The following is a 26,906-nucleotide window of genomic DNA, read 5'->3' as shown; positions in this document are numbered from 1 at the left end:
TTATAAATGAAAATTTGCAATTATATTAAGTAAATTAAACATGTACAAAAAATTTTATTATTTGACAAGGAATACAAAAATTTAAAGTTTTTGTCCTCAATCCATGGATTTTCATATCATCAGAGAAAATGTCTTTAGCAAAATAATGTTCATAGGCAGTGATAAATTTTGATATTTACCACATAGATTGAAAAACTAAAAACCTTGCATGAAAAGCCTAATTATTTTGCTAATAATGTTTCCTCTGGTATGCATCATTTATTGAAAAACCATAGATAAAGATAAAAAAAACTTAACATTTTTGGATTTTTTTGTCGAATAACAAATTTGTTATACTTTTTTAATTTACTGAATTTAACTCCAAATTTTCATTTATATATAAGTTCATATATAAATATATTTTTTGAAACACCAGTGTCTGTAAGTATAAAAAATTATTAATATTTAATGAAAAAATATCTTTTTATCAAGCCCCTTTATGAGATTGAAGTTGAGCCTTATTTAGTGAATTGAAAAAAGCAATCAAGCAGCATATATTGATACTTCCAAACTTCCTGTTTTTTGAATTCTCTCATGGCTGTGGATTATGACAGCCTGCTTACATGGTTTCATAAATATCTTCATTCATTTCCATTTAAAGATTAATTTCTGGTGGCTTAAGTGGAAAACACTAACCTGCAAAACCAAGGTTGGCCTGACTGGGTTTGAATCCCTCAACCAGCAATAATTATCACTTCCTGTACTGATGATTGCGTAAGCATAAAATACTAGTGTTTGTAGGTATAAAACATTAATATTTATTGAAAAAAATATTAGGCTTCTTATCATGGGGTCCTGATTTCGAATCTCGCTAGATTCAGCCACTCTGATGAGTCGTAGACGACGAAACACGTGTCAGTGGATAATTATATTTTAAAAATAATATATATATGCCGCTTCCCATTTAGGGGGTACCAAATTGGTCAAAGGGAAAATTATTCCCAACTCGCATTTAGGTAAAAATGCACTTTCGTATAAATAATTGAATTCGTTCAATGAGTATCGCTAACAGAAACAAATAAAAACATATATATATATATATATATATATATATATATATAATTATATGGGAAGGTCATTCCAAAAGTAAACCCTATATTTTTCTTTTTAGACTAAAAAGGTTAAGGAGCTATGAAGACAGGAATGGTACCTTTAAAATAAGCAACCCTTTGATCTCTAGAATGAAAATTTCTACATAGTCACCACCATTCTCAATGCACTTTTAACAACGATGAACGATGGTTGTGCATGGGCATCTGGAGTATACTTTGTTATAGGAGGGTCGTTCTTTTTTTAACTCCAAAAATTGAAGAGCTATGAAGATGGGAATGGTACCATCAAAACGAAAGACCACTTGTACCCCCAAAATTCTACATTGTCATTAGCATTCTCAATGCACTTTTGTCAGGAATTCAAGGACACATCTCTACTTCTAACACATGTCCATGGCATAGGTTGCTTTCTTAGTGTCTCATACCGTCAATATCTGCAACAGAGAAATGAAACTTTCAGGTCATGAATGCATACGTTCAGTCATAATACAATTCAATTTTCAATCCCCCTCTGGTCCATTCAGGTGGAATCAAAATAGGAGACATTACTTTTGGAACGCCCCCTCATATATATATATATATATATATATATATATATATACACTAATATTTCAGCCTGGCGTTGCCCGGGTGTTTGGAGGTGTGTGTTCAGAAAAAAAAAAAGTGGTAGTAGGAAGGCAGGCTCGAACCCATACTGCAAAGGAGGAAAAGAATGGGGGGGGGGAACGTGACGTCTTTGCTGTTACGACCACCACCAAACTGGAAGTGACCTAGGTTTTAATTAAGGCTAGATAATCGAAAGGAGAGGATGACTTTCGAAAATATCGACAAAAGAGTGACCCCTCCCCCCTGTAGAAAAGTGCCGAGTTGAAGGTGAAGATATTAATGTTTTAAGCCAATTTTTCGATATTTGTCGTTTGAAAGGTCGAACTTCAGAACGATACTGATCTTGGTAAAATCCGTCGCCTCTGTTGAAAGTTTTAGGCAGACATGCAAACATACATACATACATACATTTATAGATTGGTAACTAAAGATTTTCGACCCAAACCGATTAAAAAGCTTGCCCTATCTGTCAATACCCTTTATGTAAAATTTCAAATATTTAGACCAGAAATTGTCTGAGTAATTTGGTAGAGATTGCAGATGTCAATTTTTAAAAAAACTTTGACTCTTATTATAACCCCTTAACATTTATTATTTTGGGCTCAAATCAAGTTATTAAGTTAGATCCATGTCCAAGGAACATATATCTAAAATTTCAAGTGTTTAGACCTAAAATTGTTGGAGGAGTTTGGTAGAGTTCTCAAAGGTCAAATCGTTGAACTTTGACCCCTTAACAGCCAAATTTCTGGCCAAAAACAGATTACAAAGATTTTCCCAAATCTCAGTATCCTGTATATAAAATTTCGAGTGTGTAGACTTAAAATTGACAGAATTATTGCATAGGGAAATGTACACAGACAGACAGACACGTTCACTTATAATATACATATACATATATATACATATAATAACAATAAAAGCCAAATATTTTTCTATTTACATGGAATAATACAGCATAATCGCGTTGACACACTGGTTCTCGTCAGATCACCGAAGTTAAGCAACACTGAGCCTGGTTAGTACCAGATGGGTGACCATTTGGGAATTCTAGGCGCTGTATGTGCTCTCCGCCTATCTCGGCATTTGTTTCCAGTCGTCTTGTACATACACTTCACTTGCTACTGGTATTTAACAATGGCGAATCAGAAGAGGTGTGGTTGGAGATTGCGCACCTCCTGCCACAAAAATTTCCCGTGCAAGCAACCCTTCGTGGGTATCTATAGTCTGTCTATATATATATATATATATATATATATATATATATATAGGAGGGGGAGGTGTATAGATATATTAACTGATTAATTAAGTTCCGGTATATTTATAGCATGAACTCAGAACTAATATTTCTGCAAAAGTGCGCAAGACATGTATAGAGCTTTTATATAAATAAAATTATATAAATATTGTGAGGAGTCTATGCGGATCGACCAAAGTTTCTACATTTTTCATATATCATCAGGACTCCAAATGAGTTTCATAGTCAAAAAGCAAAGACAAAACCCTTCCAAAATTCCAACAGAGGGACAAAGAGAACGACCGCCATCTTTCTTTTTTAATTAAATGCCAACACCTTCTCCCTTCAGTCATCTGGATCAGATAAATGAAAGGTTTGCTTAATTTAGTTATGCGCTTCCCCACTCATTTATCTTAGGAATCTAGGATGCCACTGACCGGCCAAAGTAATTTTAGACTCGCATTTTTTTTGTTTTATTTACTTTTAAAAAACAGTAGGTGAAAATTATGAAAATAAGTTTTTATTTATCGGTGGGATTAGTATTAAAGTTATTTATAAACTAACGAATTAAAATGAAAGTATGCAAATGAAACATTTGATGTGCATATCGGATCAGCAATTAAACTATATATTCATATCCATAAGATAGAGTATAGTGGAATATATACATATATATATATATATATATATATATATATATATGTATTTTTTTTTTATTACATTTTCACCTGAAACAAGGCACATTGCCACTTTCTTGTAGGGGGCTATTATCAGGGACATAGGCGTCAGGGGTACTGTGTAGGGAGTTGGGCAGCAAGATGTCGGTTCATGTTGCACTTGAACTTCTGCATGTTAGTACAGTTGGGGAAGCAGGGACCCAGAAGGGAATTCCAAAGTCTAGCTGTTCTGGGGAAGAAACTACTGGAGTAGAGAGCTCTCTTACATCTAGGGATCTCTACTGTGAAGAGGTGGGATTTAGCTGCTTGTCGAGATTATCGGGGTGTATTTATGTTGAGGGGGCACAAGTGCTTGCAGTTCGTCAGAGCATTCACTGTTAAAGTACTTGTAGAATAGGCAGAGGGATGCTACATTTCGTCGATGGGACAGAGGCTGAAGTTTAAATGACAGTTCAGGACCTATTAGATTAGTGACTCTCTTTTGAACCTTGTCTAGTAGCGAGAGACTAGTAGCAGATGCACCAGCCCAAATATGACAGCAATACTCCATACATGGACGAATGGTGGCCTTATAGAGGTATAGGATAATTTCGGGCGTTAGTATCTTTCTAGCACAGTAGAGAGAACCTACCTTCTTTGCAGCGGTCCTGGCGATACTCTCAATGTAATTGTTCCAACTCATGTTTCCTGTGAGCATTAGGCCGAGGAGTTTAAAAGATGTACTTTCAGATAAAGAGTCATTGGTCATTGCTATTGGTGATAGAGAAGGTTTCTTGTAATTATTGAAAGAAACGAGTTTAGTCTTGGTAGCTTTGAATGTGATCATCCATTTATGTCCCCATTTCACTAGAGATCGGAGGTCATCCTCTGGTGTTTCTGCCATTTCCTTAGATATGTGTTCACTTGTTTTCCTGTTGCGTCTGTTATAGAGCGTGGTGTCATCAGCATATATACCTATCTCATAGGCAATTTTGTCAGGGAGGTCAGGAATAATAGAGGTCTAAGGATAGACCCCTGAGGCACTCCCACATTTATATCATATTGTTTAGATGTACGACCGTCGAGGACAACCTGGATTTTTCTCTTATCTAAGAAGGATTTAATTATGTTATGTATTCTTCCAGTGATACCATATGATCTGATTTCCCTGAGAAGACCTTCATGAGATACCCTGTCAAAAGCCTTAGATATATCTAGAGCTACCGATCTATCCTCCCCCACTTTGTCCAGTGAATGGTATATACGTTCTGAGATTACAGTTAGGATGTCTGCTATGGAATGGGCTTGCCTAAATCCATATTGTTGGTCAGTCAGAAGTTTAGCATCTGTAAGGTGATTGACTAGAGCTTGGTTAATTATGGTCTCAAATATTTTGGCGAAAAGTGGAAACACCCTCCCCTTGATTAGAGAAACTAAACTAAAATTGGACGATCAAGTCTTTATGTGCTTTAGACTTAACATGCAACATACCATTAGCTACTTTTATTTTTTCTACCACTCTCCCTCGTCCCAGAACTGTACCCTAATAAACAAAGTCTCTGACAGCATAGATACAGCACTTTCCCTCGACACCAGCGCACAAGTTCATGTATTTGGTGACTTCAATGTCCACCACAGCTTGGATTTTCTACTCGCACAGACGCAGCTGGTATCACAACACATAACTTCTGTATATCTCATTCCCTATCACAGATGGTTATGTTTCCAACCCGTTTCCCAGACCAGCAAGAACAACACGCATCACTTCTAGATCTGTTTCTGACCACAGTTCCCGATGACTGTGTAACTACTGACCACAGCCCACTTGGGAACACCGATCATGCAGTGGTAATAGTTGAAATAGCCCTAAACTTTAGAGCCAAAACCGAAAAGCCACTGCTCAAAACAATGAAATATTATAAAAAGGCTGACTGGGAAGCCATCAGGGATCACATCAGGGACGCCCCATGGCAAAATATCTTTTCACTTCCTGCTGAACATTGCGCAAATGAGGCCACCGAATGGTTCAAAACAGCAATTGAAGCACATGTTCCCACATGCAAATTCTATAGCAAGCTCCACTCTCCCCAATTGTTTACTTCTACTTGTGCAGCTGCAATAGCGCAAAAGCAGCATGTGTACCGCAAATTCAACCAACATAAGTCCAGTTCAAACAGGCAGAAGTATATAGAAGCCAGAAGTAACTGTAAGAAAGACATAGCGACAGCTAAGAGAGAATTAACTGAAACCACCAAAAAACGCATCGAAGCACAGAAATTAGGAACCCGCGACTTCTGGAAAATCTACAACAGTGTAGTAAATAATGGGCAATCAACAATTCCCCCACTAACTAACTATCACGAGCGAGGTTGTTTGCTCTGCAACTGAGAAGGCTAACATGCTTGCCAGTCAGTTTGCATCCAACTCTACACTGGATCCTTCCAACCACCCCTCCCTGACTTTCCTTTGTGGACAGACGCCACACTAGACGATCTGAAAATCACCCCTTCTCAGGTGCATACTATCATAAGAAATATATACATATATATTAAAAAATTATATTTGATTATAAAACAAAAATTATATGCAATTATATTAAAAAAAAAACAATATATGCCACTCCCCATTTGGAGGTACCAATTTTGTAAAAGGGAAAAGGAAAATTATTCCCAACTCGCATTTAGGTAAAAATGCACTTACATATAAATGTTTGAATTAATTCAAAAAGTATCGCAAACAAAACCAAAGAAATATCATCTACATAAAAAAATTGCACTATCCAGCAGTAGCACGGGATGGTAGAGGTTTAGGCTTCTTTCCATTTCGAATCTTGCTAGATTCAGCCACTCTGATGAGTCGTAGTTGACGAAACACATGTCAGTGGATAATTATATTTAAAAAAAAAACTATATATATATATATATATATATATATATATATATATATATATACACACAGACACACACCAAGTTAAAGGTGTTCAAAGGGAACCAGACGCTTTCTGTGGTACACAAACTTTATTATGTCGCCTGACAAGAACTTTTGGTCCTTATCGACCAATTGTCTGAAACATTAGCATGTTCAGTGTTAGCGACCATGTAATATTTGTCTATATAAATATTTATATAGATATATATTATATATCCCACGACGCTTTATTTTGAACATATCTTAAACATATTTTTCCTCGGGCTAATCTTGCTTTTTAAAAATAAAATAAATCCCTTGGTCCAGTTCTAGAAGTGCAAAGGCGAAACCGGTCAGTTGGCTTCCTATTTCTTTTAATCATGAATATCAAAACTTTCCCTCATAATTTCAATATATATATATATATATAAATAAACAAACATACATGCATTTACATCTACACACAAACATATTTTGGTAACTTAAAGAGGGTCTATAAATATCAATACTTATATTTTTAAGACAATCCTAACCAGATGAAAGTGCTCAATATTCAATATAGAGCATCGGCATGAGAAGGAATTAAAATTTTTGCAAATGTAAAAACAAATATCTAAAATTAGAATTTACAACATTTATTACTAAAAACAAAGGTTAAAAGATATTTCCTTGTTCCATGAAATTTCAAAGAATGGCTCTTATCCTCTGAGGAAAATAGTTAGCAAAATATCATATATACAGACTAGCTATAATTTTGCTGGTTAGCACATAATTTGAAAACTTCTAGCAGGCTGCCCGACGTTGCCCAGTTGTAAAAAACGCTTAAATATGATATGTTAATTCATGTAGATTCCATATTATCCTAGAGCCAATTATCTATTGATTATGATATAGATTTCAAAAGTTTGAAAAACAAAAAATATAACTTGTGTGCCATGAGCTAGGATCGAAACAAAATATTTAGCTCACTAGCAGCATTCGCTACCATTTGAGCTAATGACACATGCATATCAAAACTTGACAAATTAATGCAGTTAAATGTATAAATGTATATTTACACAAGTGTACAACATACACATTATGTCGAATAACTCTTGGCAATATTAATTTATTTTTATTTCGGACTACTAGTCTCATCTTTATTAGTTGTTGTTTTTCATCTTTTATTGGATTGTTTATTCACAACGTTTCGGCCAACTAATTCCTCTGGCCTTCGTCAGGTGGTAACCGCGACGGTTGGCCGAAACGTTGTGAATAAACAATCCAATAAAAGATGAAAAAACAACAACTAATAAAGATGAGACTAGTAGTCCGAAATAAAAATAAATTAATATATATTATGCTCATCTCAAAAATGAATTCCAATTAAGGAATAATATATAAACTCTTGGCAAGTTCTAATTTTCCAATTATGATCCCTTAGCAGTTATTTTTCCAGATAAAAATTTTTCCACAAGTCCAAATACCCTGTATATCAAGTTTCCAGCATGTAAACTAACAATTGGCAAAATAGTTTGCCAGAGACCGTTTCACTAACAGAGAAGGTCGCTTTTATAATATATAGATTTCTTTTGTTTTATACATGTTTTGTGATTACTTATGCAATCCTTTGATCTATGGGGAAGGTGGTATTGCCTGGGAGGGGTAAACTTGGAAGGTAGTCTATATTATCGCATGAATATTACATATAATATTTTGTTAATAATCTCCAGACTGATTGATTTTGTTTTCCGGTACATTATTTCATTCCTTTCACAAACAGTCCTCCTATTTGAAGACTGGAGGGAAAACTTTAGACATCAAAGAATCAGCGAATGCGATCAATATGCCATTAATATTTTAGTAGATCATTGTTAAGGGGCGATAACTCCAATTTCTTCTTGGTCAAATAACACAAAAAACAAATAACAAAACAGTAATTGTATTGGAATTGGAAATTTAGAACATGAACGGTAATTGTATCAGAATTGGAAAAAATATAGGAATCAACCCATCCCTACTCAGCACAAAAAATCGATGTTGTTGACATGGCTTGTTCCCTTTTAATTGTGGTATCGCTTTGGTCCTATATAGTTTTAGGAGATTTACTCACACAGACTTTACCTTCTTTGTTTAAGAAGAGGTAAGTTTATTGTTAATCGCCTGAGGCACCTTTATCCTACAGAATATAGACAGGGCTGCCCAGGCATTTTTTGCTGGGCAGAGTGCTTTTCTTTTATAGCACTAGCTTTTCAAATCTCCCATGTTCCACATCATTCCATAATGGGAGCGAGATAAGAATAAAAATTATTTCTATTTTCATTTTGCAGTTGTTAGCAGGGTCGTATTGAGGCATTTTAGAGACCCTTGGATGAATACAAATTTGGGAGCCCTGAACCGTCTACTTTGATGCCCTCTGTCAGCAAAATATTTTTCATGTCATACATTTTTGGGGCAATTATAATTTCAATCTTGTAGAGTTTTTTCTTTTTTTACCATTAAAAGCACCGTTTTCGAAATTTGCAAATGTCTCCTTTCTTTGAAATATACTGGCTGTTGCTATGTGTAGTGTACAGGTGTTCAAGAGACAAGTTAGAGTATGTCTGAGAGAGAGAGAGTTAAATTTGAGAACGTATTAGTTGAGGTGTTTGTACAAAATACTCACTACTATTAATGCTAATTAGAGTCTGACATATATCAAGATTTCAGAGATACTAAAATTACCACAAATTCAAAATATGCATTAAAAAACAGAAAACATTACTTGGCAGTATCCATTAATTACACAAACAGTGTAATATCGATTTCATGTTAATATATAGAATGGAACCATAAAGTTGTCGCTCTAAAAAAAAGAAAACTACGGCATTATTTTAAAACTTCTATTGAAAAAATCAATTCAGGTAACTTAATTATGTAGTAGGTCTGATATTTATTCAGTGTAGTCGCCTCAGCCTCACTGTCTCAATATGTGTCTGGAACTAGGAGTATGCCTTTTCTACAAACGCCGGCAAGAGCTCAGAAATACTCAGCGAATGGTGGTGATCAGGCTGGCTTTGGTGTAATAGGAGGTCATGTTGGTGATGTTCTCGACATATAACAAAACAAAGTAGTCCTGTGTATTTAGGTCGGGTAAGAGAAGGTTACAAAGTCATAGCACTCTTTCTGAAGCCAAGCTTGGGTCTTTTTGGACTTTTGGGCTGGTGCGTAGTTCTGCTGCCACACCCAGGGTCTGCTAACGGCCACCTGATTGCACCAGGGGATCACCACATTCTTCAGCACATCCAGGTACACTTTGGTGTTGACTTTCAGGCCGACTTTGAAAATGTGAGGTGGTAGATGTGGCCCTTAGTTGAAAGCATACCAAAGACCATAACTGTGCTCGGAAACTTTGTTTTCATCACCCTGGGCACGTCTCTGTTATTCGTGGCAATCCAGCAATGCATTTTGAGGGTGCTGGCAATGGTCCTGTTGTCATAACTTGGACCGGTAGAGAGCATGAGTTGTACAGCGGCACATCTCTGATCTCGCTCATTGAACATTGTGTCACTTTCAGACATGATAGAAGGCTCCTATTGCTCTTTGGATTTGCACACAACTGACCAACTAGTAGATGGTCTGCAACAACAAAAAAGAAAACCGGTTTTCATCAAACGGAAATGGAATCATGTTGTTTTTTCTAGGGCGACAATTTTATTGTTTCAAACCTGTTGTAATACACGTTGCCATTTCATACTTTCCTTGTCTACAATCAGCTTATGTATCTATTACAAATTCTGGTATCTGATTGGTTTGTTCTTATCACACTTGCTTATAAATATAATCATCAAAATCTTTGTAAATGTTAGCTTTGTTTGAAATATACTGGCTGTTGCTATGTATGGTGTACTTATGTTCACGAAACAGGATTAGTTAGAGAGTATCTAAGAGTGAGTGTTGAGTGAGATAAATAAAGACAGCTATGATAAAAAATATATCGCACAGGGGAGGACACTTAAAAGAAATTATGGCAATCTATATATCTATAAAAGTAAAATTGTCTGTGTGTCTGTCTGTGTATGCACATTTCCCTACCAAACTACTCTGTCAATTTTTAGTCTACAGACTCAAGATTTGACATAAGGAGTATTGAGATTTGGGAAAATCTTTTTAATCGGTTTTCGGCCAGAAATTTGGCTGTCAAGGGGTCAAAGTTCAGCGATTTGAAATTTGAAAACTCTACCAAACTCCTCCGCCAATTTTGGGTCTAAACACTTGAAATTTTAGATGTAGGTTACTTGGACATGGATCAAACTTTTTAATTTGATTTGAGCACAAAACAATAAATGTTCAGAGGTTAAAATTGAGGTTAAAGTTTAAAACATTTTACCTCTGAGGTCTCTACCAAATTACTCGGCCAATTTCTGGTCTAAACATTTGAAATTTTACATAAAGTGTATTGAGACATAGGGCAAGCTTTTTAATCGGTTTTAGGCCGAAAATTTGCCTGCCAAGGGGGTGACAGTTCAAAAGATATGACTTTTGCTGTTTCTAGCAAACTATTCAGCAAATTTTGAGTCTAAACATTTGAAATTTTACATAAAGGGTATTCGGACATGCAGCAAGCTTTTTAATCAGTTTTAGGGTGAAAATTTGGCTGCCAAGAGGTCAAAGTTAAGAGAGTTTACCTTGCAGATTCTACCAAACTCCTCCGACAATTTTGCGTCTAAACACTTGAAATTTTAGATGTAGGTTACCTGGATATCAGTCAAACGTTTTAATATATATATATATATATATATATATATATAAACTTATGAACAGTACATAGGGCCTGATCAAAGCCGAACTGAACTGCTAGTATATTTATCAAAGAACACTGATATAAAAAACAAAATTAGATACAAAAATTATGATTATGGATTGATTCTATCCTTTGGTTCTTGTAATTCCCATGATGATGGAAAATATAGGCACTGGAATATTATGTGAGTTCCTTAGAGCACATTCCGTTCAAGAATTATTGTTTTCTTTTCCTCATAAAGGAAATGTTTCCTTTCCTTAATGTTTCATTGTTGAAGTATTTTTTATTTAATAAGTCTAAAAAAAGGCTGTTATTGTGAAAATTATCAAACGACATATTGTTTGAATTTGTCCAAATGGTCTTGAAACAATTGCAACTAATAATGAAATACACTTTTTTTGCTATCAACCCATTTCTTGAAGTCTTGGTTTTTGTTAAAACAGTATATATATATATATGTATATCTATATATATATTCTTCAGAATAATGAAATTAAATAAAATATATTTACTGGTATGCAAATTCAGTGATTTTTGGTCTTACAAAATATTATTAGATGTAATATTTTATATAAGACAATCCAAGCTAAACAAAATTGCTCAATCTACAGGATAGAGCAAATGAATCAAAATTTAGGTATTTGAATTTTATGATTTAAAAAGGTTAATCTTTAAATATAGAAAGTTTTATTGTTTGAAAACAAAGAATACAATTTAATAAATCTCATTTATTAAACTGTATTTTTTGTTTTCATCCAATGTGATGCAACATTGTGATGACAGGATAGAGGTTTGTGGTTGGCCAATAGTATTGGACCTATTCGACTGAATACTCGTTTTTGTGGCAAGATTAGCGGCAGACACACTAGCTCAGACGGGCCTCAAAAATTCTAAAACATAAGTTGCATTCCATTCAGCCTGGATGTTGGTTTAGTTTTTTGTTTGTGGCCCAATTTGATAAAAGAAACAAGTGAAGCATACACAGTGAACGAGACATAAAAATATTTGCCCCCTCTCCCCATTTAGCCCCAAAAGTTTCCAGGGGACGTCAAATCCTGGTGAAAATGAACAAACGGTGCAGTTTTAGACCTTAACATATGTAAATTTGAGTTCTGCACCATGCAAAAAAAGAAATGTCAATCATTTGCCCCCCCTCCCCCCCATTTAGCCCCAAAAGTCCCCAAGGCCTTAACATAGTTTTTAAATTTGAGTTCAGCACCATGCAAAACTGCTAAATAGACATATACAGAAAATTTTGGACAAGTATGGCAAAATAGTCACAAAAATAGAGTGTTTTTATTAGCCCTAAAAGAACCCCTGGGTCACACCCAAGGGTTATCGCGAAGTATAGACAAACAAAATTATATATAAATCATTTAGTTACAACTTTTCAGAAAGTTTTATAAAAACCCAAGTCATCAGTTTTTTTTAATAGGCATAAAAGTGTCAATTTTAGCCATTTTAACCTGAAAGGCACCTCTACGGAAGCAACCGGAGTTTTCCTGGAAAATCCGTTTGTTTACTTTTTTACTCATGTCATGTTTAATGTTTGTGCAAGATTTTTAAAAATTCCAAGGCGTAGTTATTGAGAAAAGTGCAGACAGACGAATGGACAAGGGTGAATTTACAGGTCCACCCTTCTTCTGTTGGGGGGGACCAATCAATTTTCAAATTCAGTCTGAAAGATCTGATTAATACTGTCATGAGGCCAACAAAAGCCAGACAAGTTTGACACGACCTGTACGAACATGCACTTTTAAATGGATCCCACAGAATTGTTTCATTATGGAGTGAAATCAATACCTAATAAATATTAATTTCTCAGTCAAAGATAAACTGTCCTTTCGACTCACAAAGGTTGCTGCATAAACCAGAGAGTAAATAGACTTACTTAAAGAAACCAAAAAACGCATCAATAGATTTCTATGTTTCAATCCAAATCATATATATATGTATATATATATGGTAAAACTGGTAATTAGTAAAAACCTGAAGAGAGTGCTCAATACTATATATATATATATATATATATATATATATATATATATATACGCACACTCTTCGACTCACAAAGGTTGCTGCATAAACCAGAGAGTAAATAGACTTACTTAAAGAAACCAAAAAACGCATCAATAGATTTTTGTCTCAATCCAAATCATATATATATATATATATATATATATATATATATATATATATATATATATATATATATATATGGTAAAACTGGTAATTAGTAAAAACCTGAAGAGAGTGCTCAATACTATATATATATATATATATATATATATATATATATATATATATATACACACACACACACACACACTCTTCAGAATAATGAAATGAAATAAAATATATCTACTGATATGCAAATCTAGTGATTTTCGGTCTTACAAATTACTAGATGTAATATTTTATATAAGACAATTCCAGCTAAATAAAATTGCTCAATATACAGGATAGAGCAAATGAATCAAAATTTAGGTATTCAAATTTTATGATTTGAAAGGTTAATCTTCAAATATAGACATTTTTATTGCTTGAAAACAAAGAATACAATTTAACAAATCTTATTTAATTTATTATTATTTTTATTTATTATATTTATTATTCAAGTGTATTCTTTGTTTTCAAACAATAAAAATTCCTATATTTGAAGATTAACGTTTTCAAATCATGAAATTTAAATACCTTAATTAATAATAACTATAATTTATATATACACACATTTATATATATATATATATATATATATATATATATATATATATATATATATATATAAGTATATTTCCACAGAAATATATATATCTCCTTATAATACATAACGATCCTTATTTAAAAAGCTCAATGTAATTACAGAGCATATAATGAATGAATAACAAAAGTCTATATTCCAAATTTCATGATGTTGACCATCTTACAATTTTATTCCTTTAATTCAGTTGACATTCACAATTCTCGACAGTATCTGTTTCGTAGCACAAAATCAATCACTTAATTATTGTATTAATCAGTGAATCTATTTTGTCCTTAACTCATTGGAAGAAATGGCAACAATCAATCCGTCAAAATCAATTCATAAATTCAAAATGGCATACTCAAATTACAAAATGGCGCAATGGAAACAGATTATAAGGTATTTACAGCTTATCTTCCAATTTTCGGATTTTTAATCATGTCAAAACGCACTTTATTTCCTTTTGATGGATTGATTGTTGCTATTTCTTCTGATGAGTTAAGGGCAAAATAGATTCATTGATTCGTATAATAATTAAGTGATTGATTTTGTGCTATGAAACAGATACTGTCAAGAATTGTAAATGTCAACTGAATTAAAAGAATAAAATTGTAAGGTGATCAACATCATGAACTTTGGAATATAGACTTTTGTCATTCATTCAATATATATATATATATATATATATATATATATATATATATATATATATTATTATTATTATTATTATTATGACAATAAAAATATAAGAGTGTGAAATACTTGTTGAACATCATTCGATCCCGGGCAACGTTGGGTCTCCCTACTAATACTCCTATAAATTTGTGTTTTTTGTGTGTATTGATATTTATATTAAAAACCCTTTTTTCTATTTATTTAAAAAGAAAATATAACTTTCTTATATATGGACCATTGAATTACATTTATCTGCAAAAGATCTAGCTAATTTGCATATTCTTTTAAACATTCATTTTAAATAATTCCCTATTAATTTTTTTCGTTTTTCTTATAGGATGATTATCTTAAGTTAACTATTATGTGTAATTATATTCATGCAGATATTCTACATGATTTATATTTGCGTAATATTTGCATAAAAAGATTATAGTACATACAAAGCTCTTTTTATATTTTTGTTTAAAAAATTTTTCCCACCAAACTCCTCCGTCAGTTTTTGGTTTACAGACATGAAACTTCATATATAAGATATTTGAACCCATGCGAAACTTTATATTTGGGTTTTAGCCCGGAAAAATCAGTACAAAATTGTGAAAATTAAAAAAAATTAAATTTGCCAAGTGAAGGTTACGAATATACATGCATAACATAGTAGCTATTGGTTCATGTTTTAATTTTTAGCCTTGTAGCAAACATGTCTTTATAGCTCAGTCATTAACAGCAGAGGCAAAAAGTAAATTGTAAGCTAAATGTTTTGGTTTCGATTCTCAGTGGTGGCGCATGAGTCATTTCTTTTTTTTAACTATATATAATTACATACCTCCCGACACATCCCACCCCTCATAACTGGGCACTTGGGAGTGCTTGAGTACCACGCATGCCTGTGCAATTAGATTGGTTGTGGTGATCTTCTTCTGATGGGCTGAGGGTACCGGATTGACAGTTCCTGGCTGCTGTTTCCGACTGGTAGTACAGGAGCCCTAAGCTCTTTGGTAGCACTTAGAGCGGCTGCTCCATCAACAGTTGTATAATATCGGGTTGTTTGTAGTGCCATGTCGCGCATGGAAAGGGACCCTGCACTCATCCCCGATGGGCTTTCCCGAGGCCACAGTCCTAGTTGAAGAAAGGTCAGCCAATGGTCTGCTTGTGTTGCATGTCTGATATCCTGCATAACCTCTTGTTCAGCTCCCCCTCACCTTTCTGAAACTCTTTAAAAACATGATGACACTACAATCAAAAAATAAGCTCAAACCAGGCCTAGGGACAAACAAATTCAACTTGCCTCCTCCCTTGAGGCTTGCATTCGCTAACATCCGTGGGCTTAGAACTAATTTAGCTGATGTTGAAGCATTTCTCCTAACAAATACCCCGGATATCTTAGCACTAAGCGAGACTAACCTACACTCCTCCATCCCCTCTAACTACTTTAACATGCCTGGCTATCTCCCACTCTCCCGTAAGGACTCTGACAGACATATGCACATACCTGTGGCCCACTGGATCAAAACTATTACCATTATTAATATATATATATATATATATATATATATATATATATATATATAAATATATATATATATATATATATATATATATATATATATATATATATATATATATATATATATATATATATATATATATGACAATTGGTAAAAAAAACTATATTTTCAAACCAATAAAATATGCCAAAATTTGCCTACATTTGTATATATAGTGCCCTGCAGGCCAACTTCAGTTCTGCTGCTTTGGTTGACTCACTGTGTGGCCTTGCCAGACCACTAATACACATACACATACACACACACAGAGGAACACAAACTAATGATAAGTAGGGATATGACAACAGCATATTCTTTTCATTGTTTTGACTCTCGAGTATATATCCGACACAGTTAGACACAGTTAATCAACCAAGGACCACATCACTCTATATAAAAGCATATAAGATATCAACAAATACACGCTCGAGCATCAAAACAATGAAAAGAATATGCTGTTGTCCTTGCCCTAATGATAAGATTCCAATATTTTCCCCAATTTAAATACAATTGCAGATTCTATATTATTTAATTGGAATTCATTATTGAGATGAGTATTATTTATTTATTTATTTATTGCGGACTATTATCCTCATCTTTTTTTAGTTGATGTTTCACGATGTTTCTTCCAACTATTCCTCTGAGGAATAGTTGGAAGAAACGTCGTGAAACACCAACTAAGAAATGTTAGAATAATAGTCTGCAGTAAATAAATTAGTTACCGATTCTTTTCTAAATTCCAATACAAATACCGATTCTCTTTTAAATTTTTGATTCAAACACAATTACGAATTCTGATTCTTTTCAAATCTCTAAATATTTAACTATAAAGTTTCTTGTTTATTTTAATCCCTGTAATATGCACATATATTTTCACAAACGTAAAAATAACACATGTGAGGGTGGGTGGGGGTGATATTTTAGATCTTAAGTTTACTGGTAGTGTAAAAAGAATCAATAAATATCGATAATTTTATCACGTGTATCAGCAATAGAAAAATTTTTTAAACAAAAAAAAAAAAAAGAAAAAGAAAGAAACAATTACAAAAATCGTTTTCAGCATAAAAAAAATCGCACCAATTGTCCCGAATCGGATACGCCTTACTATAATTATGACTTTTCCGATTCCCGATTCCAATTAATCGTGCACACACATACACACACCATGGATACATAATAAAATAAAATAATATTTTCAAACATACCTGAAGACTCGAGTTTCATGCTACAGATCAGAGTAAGAGCGGGTTGCAACAGACCAACTTGGCAGTTATAAAGGCAACCAGATAAAGAAAACGCATTAATCCAGCCGTCCAGATAAGCGTCAAGACACTTTTAATACCGGGGGACTTAAGGTAGACGTGCTAAAAAGCGCCAAATCAATTTTGACAAGGGGATCTACACATACAAAATGGAAGACTGTTGCCATATCTGGGCAGGAGCTGCTAAAAACAGCCTATTCTGCCTTGACAGAGTACAAAATAGACTTTGTGGCTTAGTGGGGGATGTCCTTTTCTCTACCCTGCAACCTCTCTCCCACAGAAGAGACGTTGCGAGCCTATCCTTGTTTTATCGTTATTTCCATGGCAAGTGCTCGTCTGAACTCCAATCTCTGGTCCCCCCTCGCCAATCTTTCACGAAAAACACCCGTCTAGCTGAATCCACTGTGAAAAATTTCCCCCACTCTATATCTGTGCCTAAATCAAAACGCGGATTTCATGAACAAAGCTTCTTTCTTAGAACTGCACGCCTGTGGAACTCTGTTCCGTCTGCCTGCTTCCCACCGGACTACAACTTGGATGTGTTCAAGTCCAATGTTAACAAATTCCTAATAAACCGCCCCCTTAAGTAAACACTTCATCAAATCTCCACACTAACGTAATGTACTTGCATTAACCCTTGTCCCTGAGTGGCTTCCGGGCCTTGATAAGTGGTGATCACTGTGTAAAAAAAAAAAAAAAAAAAAAAAAAAAAAGTAATGAGCTGAAATTAGTTACACTTTCATAAAATTAACGATTAAAAAGGGGAGGGACCAAGCAGTTTTGAAAGGAGGATGTGAGCCCCCTTCTTGTTAATCTCTCCATCTGAATAATATTTACTAGCAGGACCTATGGAAATTCCACAGCAGCATCTTTCATATGTTACTGGGCATTCTGTGGACGTTCAGCGTGAATGGAGACCCTGTGACATTTTTGCAGTCCTTTTGTTAAAGCTGTAAAATTATTTATCTAAATAATTTGCTTAATGTAATATATCTGGTTATTACGGTTGATCTACAATATTCTTATTGGAGTCTGTGACATATTTCCATTGTACGAACGCCAGGTGCGAACAGAAACCCCATGATATCATTGTACCATCTTTAGACAGAACAGATACTACCCTTGGATCCTAGCCAGAAGACCAAGAAGGTATATTTTAGTTTCACGTATGACCCCAAAACAATTTATTTTTAATTTTTATTGCGTCTTTGGTAATTGGGAGATCTTATTTATTAAAATGGAGGATAGAAGGTCATAACATACTACAAACATTATATTAGCGTATCTATATATTAATTAATATATATATAATTAGTTATATATATTAATTAATATATATAATTAGTTATATATATTAATTAATATATATAATTAATTATATATATTAATTAATATATATAATTAATTATATATATATATATAATTAATTAATCTAAATATTAATTTAATTTTCGTAGTATGTTACCACCTTCTATCCTCCTTTTTAATAAATAGGATCTCCCGATCAAATAATTTATAATCTGGAAACCGTGATACACGTATGTACGTTAGAGATACTACAGTATTAATATACAGTGGACCCCCGACATTCGAGAAATTCGAGATGGCTTCAAAGCAAAAATCTTCCTCAAATCTCTAAATATTTAACTATAAAGTCTCTTGTTTATTTTAACCCCTGTAATATGCACATATATTTTCACAAACGTAAAAATACACATGTGGGGAGGGGGTAGGGATATTTTAGATTTCAAGTTTACTGGTAGTTTAAAAAAAAATCAATAGATATTAAAAATATTAATAAAGTTACAAGTTTCCAAATGCAACCGCTAGGTGGTCGAGTGTGTCATATTTCACTACGTCTCCTTAATGACGCCATTTCAATTCAAGATATGAGCTTCATCCGGGAACGAATAAATCTCGTATGTCGATGGTCCACTGTGTTGATAATAATAATATAGAGAGGAAAGATCATGTTGGTATGTATGTTATAGTTTTTTTACCCATATTAAATAAAATGATATTGTCCAATCAAGCAGAACAATAGTGTTCAAGCTGATGTCGCCAAGATAAACAACTCTGAATTTCCCTTTTTTTAAATGAATTGTTCCAAAATCAAATTATGTTGTGTCCCATCGACTAGAACAGTACAAGTTTTTTTTTTTTGTTTTGTTTTCTTTTTTTTGTTTCATTTGGAATGGGGGGGGGGTCATGGCTTATCAAGGCCTGGAGACCACTTTAGGATAAAAATTTATCAATGTTGTAATGTTGCCATTACTTTTAAATTGTGTTCTTATAGTTCAAACCTCTTGGACCCACACGCTGTCTGGTACCGCCACAAAGGAACAAACAAATAGAACCGGGAAGAAATTAAAAAAATTAATTTTTTTATGGTTTTCAAATCAACGCATTTCACAAGGCTTTTTGCACACTCCCGTGCTTTTTAAAAGTCTCCGTCTCCTCGCCACTTTATGCGCTTCTAACCAGCGCTTCCTCGCCCTTGACTCACACATCCATCTTGCCTGGCACACAACTTGCTTCTCTCCTCGACCACGTGCTATCCTTTTTTCCCTACTTTTCTTGTGGTGCAAGCTCGAACACACTTGCTAATTTGCATACACGCCTTTAATGGCTGCTGCTGCTAACATTTTCTCACACGCGTCCACACATGCTCTGTTACAATATTAGATAGGTGGTGAGACAAAATGATAAGTAATGGCAGAACTTGGGTAGGCCTTGATTGTTTAAGAACTTATTTGCATTAGGTTTAAATATGACCATGTTATAGTCAGCTGGGAAGCAGTCCCACAACATTGTGTTTCACAGTTCTAAGAAAGAAACTCTGCTCATGGAATTTTCATTTAGTTTTAAGCATAGATAGAGAGTGAGGAATAAATGCATTTTAAAAAAGTGGCATTTGTTCTTTTTTTATTTTACATTAAAATTATTTATACGGAATTAAACAGAAATTTTTTTTTTTACAAGGTGGTCACCACTTATCAAGGCCCGGAAGCCACTCAGAGATAAGGGTTATTGCAAGTACATTACGCTAGTGTAGGGATTTAATAAGGTGTCTACTTAAGGGGGTGATTCATCAGGAATTTGTTTACGTTGGACTTGAAGACATCCAGGTTGTAGTCATGTGGGAAGTAGGTAGACGGAACAAAGTTCCACAGCTGTGCAGTTCTAAGAAAGAAGCTTTGTTCATGGAATCTACATTTTGATTTAGGCACAGATAAAGAGTGGGGAAAATTTTGGGCAGTGGATTCAGCTAAACGGGTATTTTTCATAAAAGATTGGTGAGGAGGGACCAGAGATTGGAGTTCAGACGAGCACCTGCCATGGAAATAACAATAAAACACAGATAGGCTCGCAACGTCTCTTCTGTGGGAGAGAGGTTGCAGGGAAGAGAAAAGGGCATCCCCCACTAAGCCACAAAGTCTATTTTGTACTCTGTCAAGGCAGGATAGGCTGTTTTTAGCAGCTCCTGCCCAGATATGGCAGCAGTAATCCATCCTTGGACGTACTTGGCTCTTATATAGATAGAGAATTGCATCAGTAGTGAGATATCTTCTGGAGCGGTAGAAGGATCCCACCATCTTTCCAGCGACCTTGGCAACAGACTTGATGTACGTGTTCCATTTCAGATCAGGAGTAAAGTCAAGCCCAGAAGCTTGTCAAAACATGGGGCTTCTCCTAGATGAGAGCCATCCATTTCAATTGATGGCAGATGGGGATCAGAGCGTTGATGATGTAAGGATAGGAGTTTGGTTTTAGATGCATTAAAGGTAACCAGCCACATCTTCCCCCACTGAACCACACGCTCGAGATCAGAGGAGAGAGAATCAGAGAGAACTTTGTCATTTACAGCCTTTGATGTGTTGTCATAGATGATCGTGTCATCAGCATAGATGTCAATGAATGATTTAAGTATGTGTTTTGGGAGATCATTGATGTAGATCAGGAAAAGAGTTGGGACCAGAATGGACCCCTGAGGGACTCCAGCATTAATACTGCAGGCTTCTGATTTTTGTCCATCGACCACTACTCTTATGAGCCTATCAGAGAGAAATGATTTAATGATAGAGAAAACATTTCCAGTTATACCGTAGCTGGAAATCTTGTGAAGTAGGCCTTTATGCCATACCTTGTCGAAGGCCTTTGATACGTCAAGAGCAATTGCCCTAGAAAGGCAGCCTTTGTCAAGCGATTCACTAATCCTATGAGATATAACCGTTAGCACATCTGCGGTAGATCTTGCAGAATGGAAACCATATTGCATGTCACTAAGAAGGTTATAATTGGGATGCCGTCAGGGCCAGTTGCTTTATTGGAATCAATGTTCTGGATTAGCTTAGTGACCTCATGCACAGATATTTGTATGTTACCTAGCGTGTTCTGTGTTATAGGAGGAAATATAGGGAGTTGATGGCCTTCGTCGCATAGGGTAGAATTAGCTGCAAAGTTCTTGGCAAATAGTTTGGCCTTGTCTGATGCTGACGAGATGACCTCTGGTCCATTGATAATGGTTGGGATAGAACGCACACTTCTGTTCAGGATCCTATTTGTTATTTGCCGAAACTGGTGGGAACCAAGCCGCTGATCAGCTACTTTGGATTTAACAGACTGGGCATATAGCTCTCTTGCATTTTTTATTACTCTTTTACAGTGGTTGCTGGCGTTCCTGAAAGCAGCTTTAGTCTCAGTGCGTTGGTAGCTATAGAAAAAGTGATTTCTGTGCGCGATGGCAGCAGCACATTCTGGGGAGAACCATGGCTGGCTGTTAGGTTTTTGTTGGAATTTTTTAGATGGTATGAATCGGTCTATGCCTACACTTAACCATTCGGTCAGGTTTGATACTATGGAGGACACATCCTTTTTAAACATGGAATGCAGAGGTAGATCAGATATGAATGTATGGAAACTATCCCAGTCAGCCATGGAGTATTGGTATACAGTACAGTGGAGGGGTACGTCTGGGGACTTATTACATTTCATTTTTATCTTAACTGATACGACGGAGTGGTCAGAGGATCCTAGAGGAGATAGAACGGAACAGGAACATAGCTCAGGGAAAGTTGAGAGAAAAAGGTCTAGGAGGCTTGCATATTGACCTGTAGTATAGGGCACACGGGTGGGCTCGCGAACAATCTGAGTGAGGTCATAAGCAATGGCAAAATCATGACAGAACCTCCCCTCATCGTCTGTCTTATTTGAGTGGGCCAGCCATTCCACGTTATGGATGTTGAAGTAACCACAGATGTGGATGTTAGCCGAGGGATGTGCAGACAGAATGTGGTCTACTTTCTCAGATATACTCTTAAAGATAGTAACTCCGCTGTTATGGGGCCGATAGAGGGCAAATATAAATGCAGTGGTGTAAGCAAGTGCAACCAGGAAGCACATATAAGGTAAATTAGGATCCTCTCTAGAGATATCCCTGCCACACAGGAAGCCATCTTTAATGTAAGCACATATTCCATGCCCATGGCGATCTTGGAGGTCAAATTTAGATGTTAAGTTAGAGTATCCGTTAATTATGAACTCATCTAGGGAAGTGGTCGGCCCTATTCCAGTTTCGCTTAGAAAGAATATGTCCGGTCTCGTCTCCTGTAATTGGGGTTCAACCTCTGGAAGGTTGGAAGGTAGATCCCTGATGTTGGAGCAGGAGACATGCTAGTAGGGGTCTATGTTGGAAGATGGGGTTTTAGGTTTATTCGAGTTTTTTTTCTGGAGATATTTCATGTTGAGGTTTTGGAATTTGTGGAACAGGTCAGCATACTTGGTTAGACTAGGATAAAGAGGGAAAGTAAGAGAGAAAAGGACAGGAAATTTTTTTTTTCATGTAGCACATGATAAGGTAAAGCCGTAACAATTACCCACTAGTATGGCATCGAGAGGCCCCACCAAAAACTAGTGCATGGTACAGATCCATTCACCAAATGGCAATACAGCAGCCCCAGTACTTTGCGCCTGCTGACAGGACAGCCTCCTTAGTGGTTAATCCAAGGTTCGGGTCCCTTACTATCAGGTGGATAACGTCAGCTCAGACGAAACGTTTACCTCCAGCATCCTTATTAGTGACATGGTCACAAGAATAGTCATAGAGACAGAAAAATTTCCGACATCTCACACTACTGTTCACTAAGTACTACCGACCTTTAAAGCAGCTTTTTCTTCACCCTTTGTCAGAAAAATCACTCATTGAATGAGGACTGAGGGACAAAAAAGGAGAAGCGAGAGTTACTGGAGCTGCCGATAACACATCCACTGTATTATCTACTCTCCATTAAAAAAAAAAAAGGGAGAGGTAGGTACAAGGGACTTATTAATATCTACTTAGTATAAATCCGGTGCTCAATTATCAATTGCTTACATAATTTACTGATATAAAAAATAAATTATTTAAAAAAATAAATTATTTAAAAAATAATTAAATTGTTAAAATTTCTAAATAAACAAAGAGACACGTTCATTCTATTTACTTAAAAAAAATATTTAAATGACAATTATTTACACGTTTTGTTTTGTTTATTTATTTATTTTTTATTTTTACTGATGTTCACCCCCACCCCCCAAACAAGGCATATTGCCACTTGGACGTAAGGGCCTACTATTTAGGGACCATGTTTAGAGGAGATGAGCGAGATGTCGGTTTACATTACATTTGAACTTCTGCATTTCAGTGAAGTCAGGGAAGCAGGTAATACGGAGGGAATTCCAAAGTCTAGCAGCCCGAGGGAGGAACCTCTAAAGTAAAATGGTGTGCTTTTGTTGCTTAACAGATTTGTCGGGGGTTAGGGTTAGGGTTAGGGTTAACGGGGCACAAGTGCAATGAGCTCATCCCAGCACATGCCATCAAAATACTTGTAAAAAAGGCACAGGGATGCAACATTGTAGCGAAGGGACAGGGGCTGGAGCTTAGGTGACAGTGCAGGACACAATAGATTGGAAACTCTTCTTTGGGCCCTGTGCAAGAGGGAGAGACTAGTGATAGATGAACCAACCCAGATATGGCAATGATACTCCAGGTATGAAATGGTGGCTTTGTAGAGTTACAGAATGCTCTCGGATGTGAGTAATCTTCTAGCACGATGGAGGGTAGCCACCTTCTTTGCAACAACCTTCGCAATATCCTCAATATATTTGTTCCAGCTCATGTTGCCCGAGAATGTTTGAAGGAAGAACTCTCAGGTAGAGTGTTATTAGTCATGGCTATGAGTAGTTGAGAAGGTTTCTTGTTATTGTTAAAGGAAAGTGGTTTAGTCTTAGTAGCATCAAATGTTCCCATCTATTTACAGCCCCATTCCGCTATGGATAGCCTCATGTGACTAGATTATGTTGACACTGGTTTCAAAAGTTAAGCAACATTATGTCTGGTCAAATGAGTGGAAATTTAGACATATCAGATGTTGTAAGTAAAAACTTCATCTATATCTACAAGACGGAACGATAAAGTTGCCGTCCTTAAGAAAACAACACTACAGCTTTATTTTAAAACTTTTATTGAATAAATTAATTCAGGTAACTTGATTATGTAGTAGAGCTGATATCTTTTCAATGTAACCGCCTTCAACCTCAATCACTGCCTCGATGCGGGTTCAGAACTGGGAGTATGTCTTTTCCATAAACGCCGGTGGGAGCTTGGTGAATACTCGGTGAATACTTGGCGGATTGTGGAGATCAGGTTAGCTTTGGTGTTGTGGGAGGTCATGTTGGTGATGTTCTTAATGTATGACCAAACGAAGTAGTCCAGCAGGTTAAGGGAAGGATAAAGGCCAGTAAGAGAAGAGTAGAAAGCCGGTTTTTATCAAACGGAAATGGAATCATGTCATATTTTCTAGGGCAGTAATTTTATCCTTCCACCCTGTAATAAATAAATTGCTTGAAGGATAACTGGTGCCAGACCAGTTTCCTGTCATAAGGACAGTTTGGACCATCAGTTTGATTCCATTTGATTTAATTTTAAATTTAAATTTTAAATTTAATAATATTAATAAATTTATTAACACAAAAGTGCGAAGTATGAACTGGAATACATATATTTTTTTTAATAATGAGTCTGCACTTATGAAGGCCAAAAGCTACCCGAGAATAATAACATGTTAATAAGATAGATGAACTGCAAGTTAAATGATGAAGAATATTATGAGTAAATTGAAAAGTCAAGCAAGGTGCATATTTTGGTATATTCCAAAAGATAAAAATGTCCTTGTGACCTTGAAGTTTTTTGAGAATACTAATAGTTCCTTATTTATTTCCTGAGATTATTTCAAGATGGCAGATAAGTGGTTCATTGACTATAATCTGTGCAGGAAGTGAATATCTGTGACACAGTTTTTCTGATTGGTCGAAATTATAAAAAAATAAATTTATTAATGAATCACAGTCAGCCACTAGGATGTTTTTGTCTGGAGAGAAGTAGGCCAAAAGCCACACAAACAATCTCATCAACTTTTATTTTTAGGTAAAAAAAAAATATATATATATTATTCCAATGCAATAATTATTTATGTATATAATTTTAAGTTAATACAGTTCAGCTTTTTAAAAAATGCTGTTTATCTCAATTTATATAAACTTGTGTATTTCTATCGACAGGATTCACTCTTAAAATATGGCCCTGTCGGTGGGGCATTAGAATACGCCGACTGCCCCCCCCCCCTGCAGAGGGTAAAAGTCCCTCAATGGGGGTCCTGGATATGACCTTAAACTATATCCAGTGGTGAGGCCTCAGCTTGTGGGCTTTGGGGAGTGTGGAGCCACCCTTTAATTACCATTGCTCCCAGGTCCACTCTGACCCAGAGTGGTAGTACCTGTTAGGGTCCCAACTATGGGTTAAATAGAAACCGATGTAAAAACAACAAATATATTCTATTAAAAAAAATTTTTTCTTCAAAATCTTTGGATTCGGCATTAAATAGCCCGAAAAGAGTTGATATGCCGTAAAACAAAAACAACCAACCAACCAACCAAATCACTCTTAAAATAATTAACCGATCATTATGAATGTTGGAACACTGCTGCTAGGCTAAAGGTGTTGTAATGGGAGTTATATTTACAAAGTGCCTTCAATAAGTTTCCAGACATTTTTTCACATCGGCACTTTTATTGATAGTACACACATGAAACTCTAGTCCCCTTCAAAGTAATCTCCTCTGGCTGCAATGTACTTGTTGTACGATTCCAACAACTTCTGGAAGGCCCCATGGAAGTCCTTGTGTTAACGTGTCAATGACCCTTGTCACAGATTCTTTGATCTCCTTAATTGTCTCATAACGACCGCCTCTAAGGTTTTTCTTGAGCTTAGGGAATAACCAAAAGTCACAAGGAGCAAGGTCTGGACTATAAGGAGGGGGAGAAACTGCCTTGATGACCATCTTTGTCAAACAAGTTTAAAACAGAACTTTTATTGCATATCGTTCTTTG

General features: G+C 35.4%; 1 protein-coding gene and 1 pseudogene across 4 annotated transcripts in view; one reads left to right on the top strand and one right to left on the bottom strand.

Annotated features, from left to right (window-relative positions):
* The window catches only part of LOC145258207 (uncharacterized), a 369,722-nt gene that overhangs the window by 125,951 nt on the left and 216,865 nt on the right, over positions 1 to 26,906 (bottom strand). The gene's annotated exons all lie outside the window — the stretch shown is intronic.
* On the top strand, positions 2,644 to 2,760 carry LOC145258383 (5S ribosomal RNA; annotated as a pseudogene).

The sequence above is a fragment of the Euprymna scolopes genome, chromosome 33, assembly GCF_053919585.1.
Source record: "Euprymna scolopes isolate OS-2025 chromosome 33, ASM5391958v1, whole genome shotgun sequence".
In the NCBI taxonomy this organism is placed as follows: Eukaryota; Metazoa; Mollusca; class Cephalopoda; order Sepiida; family Sepiolidae; genus Euprymna; species Euprymna scolopes.
This window is presented reverse-complemented; position numbering and strand designations above follow the sequence as displayed.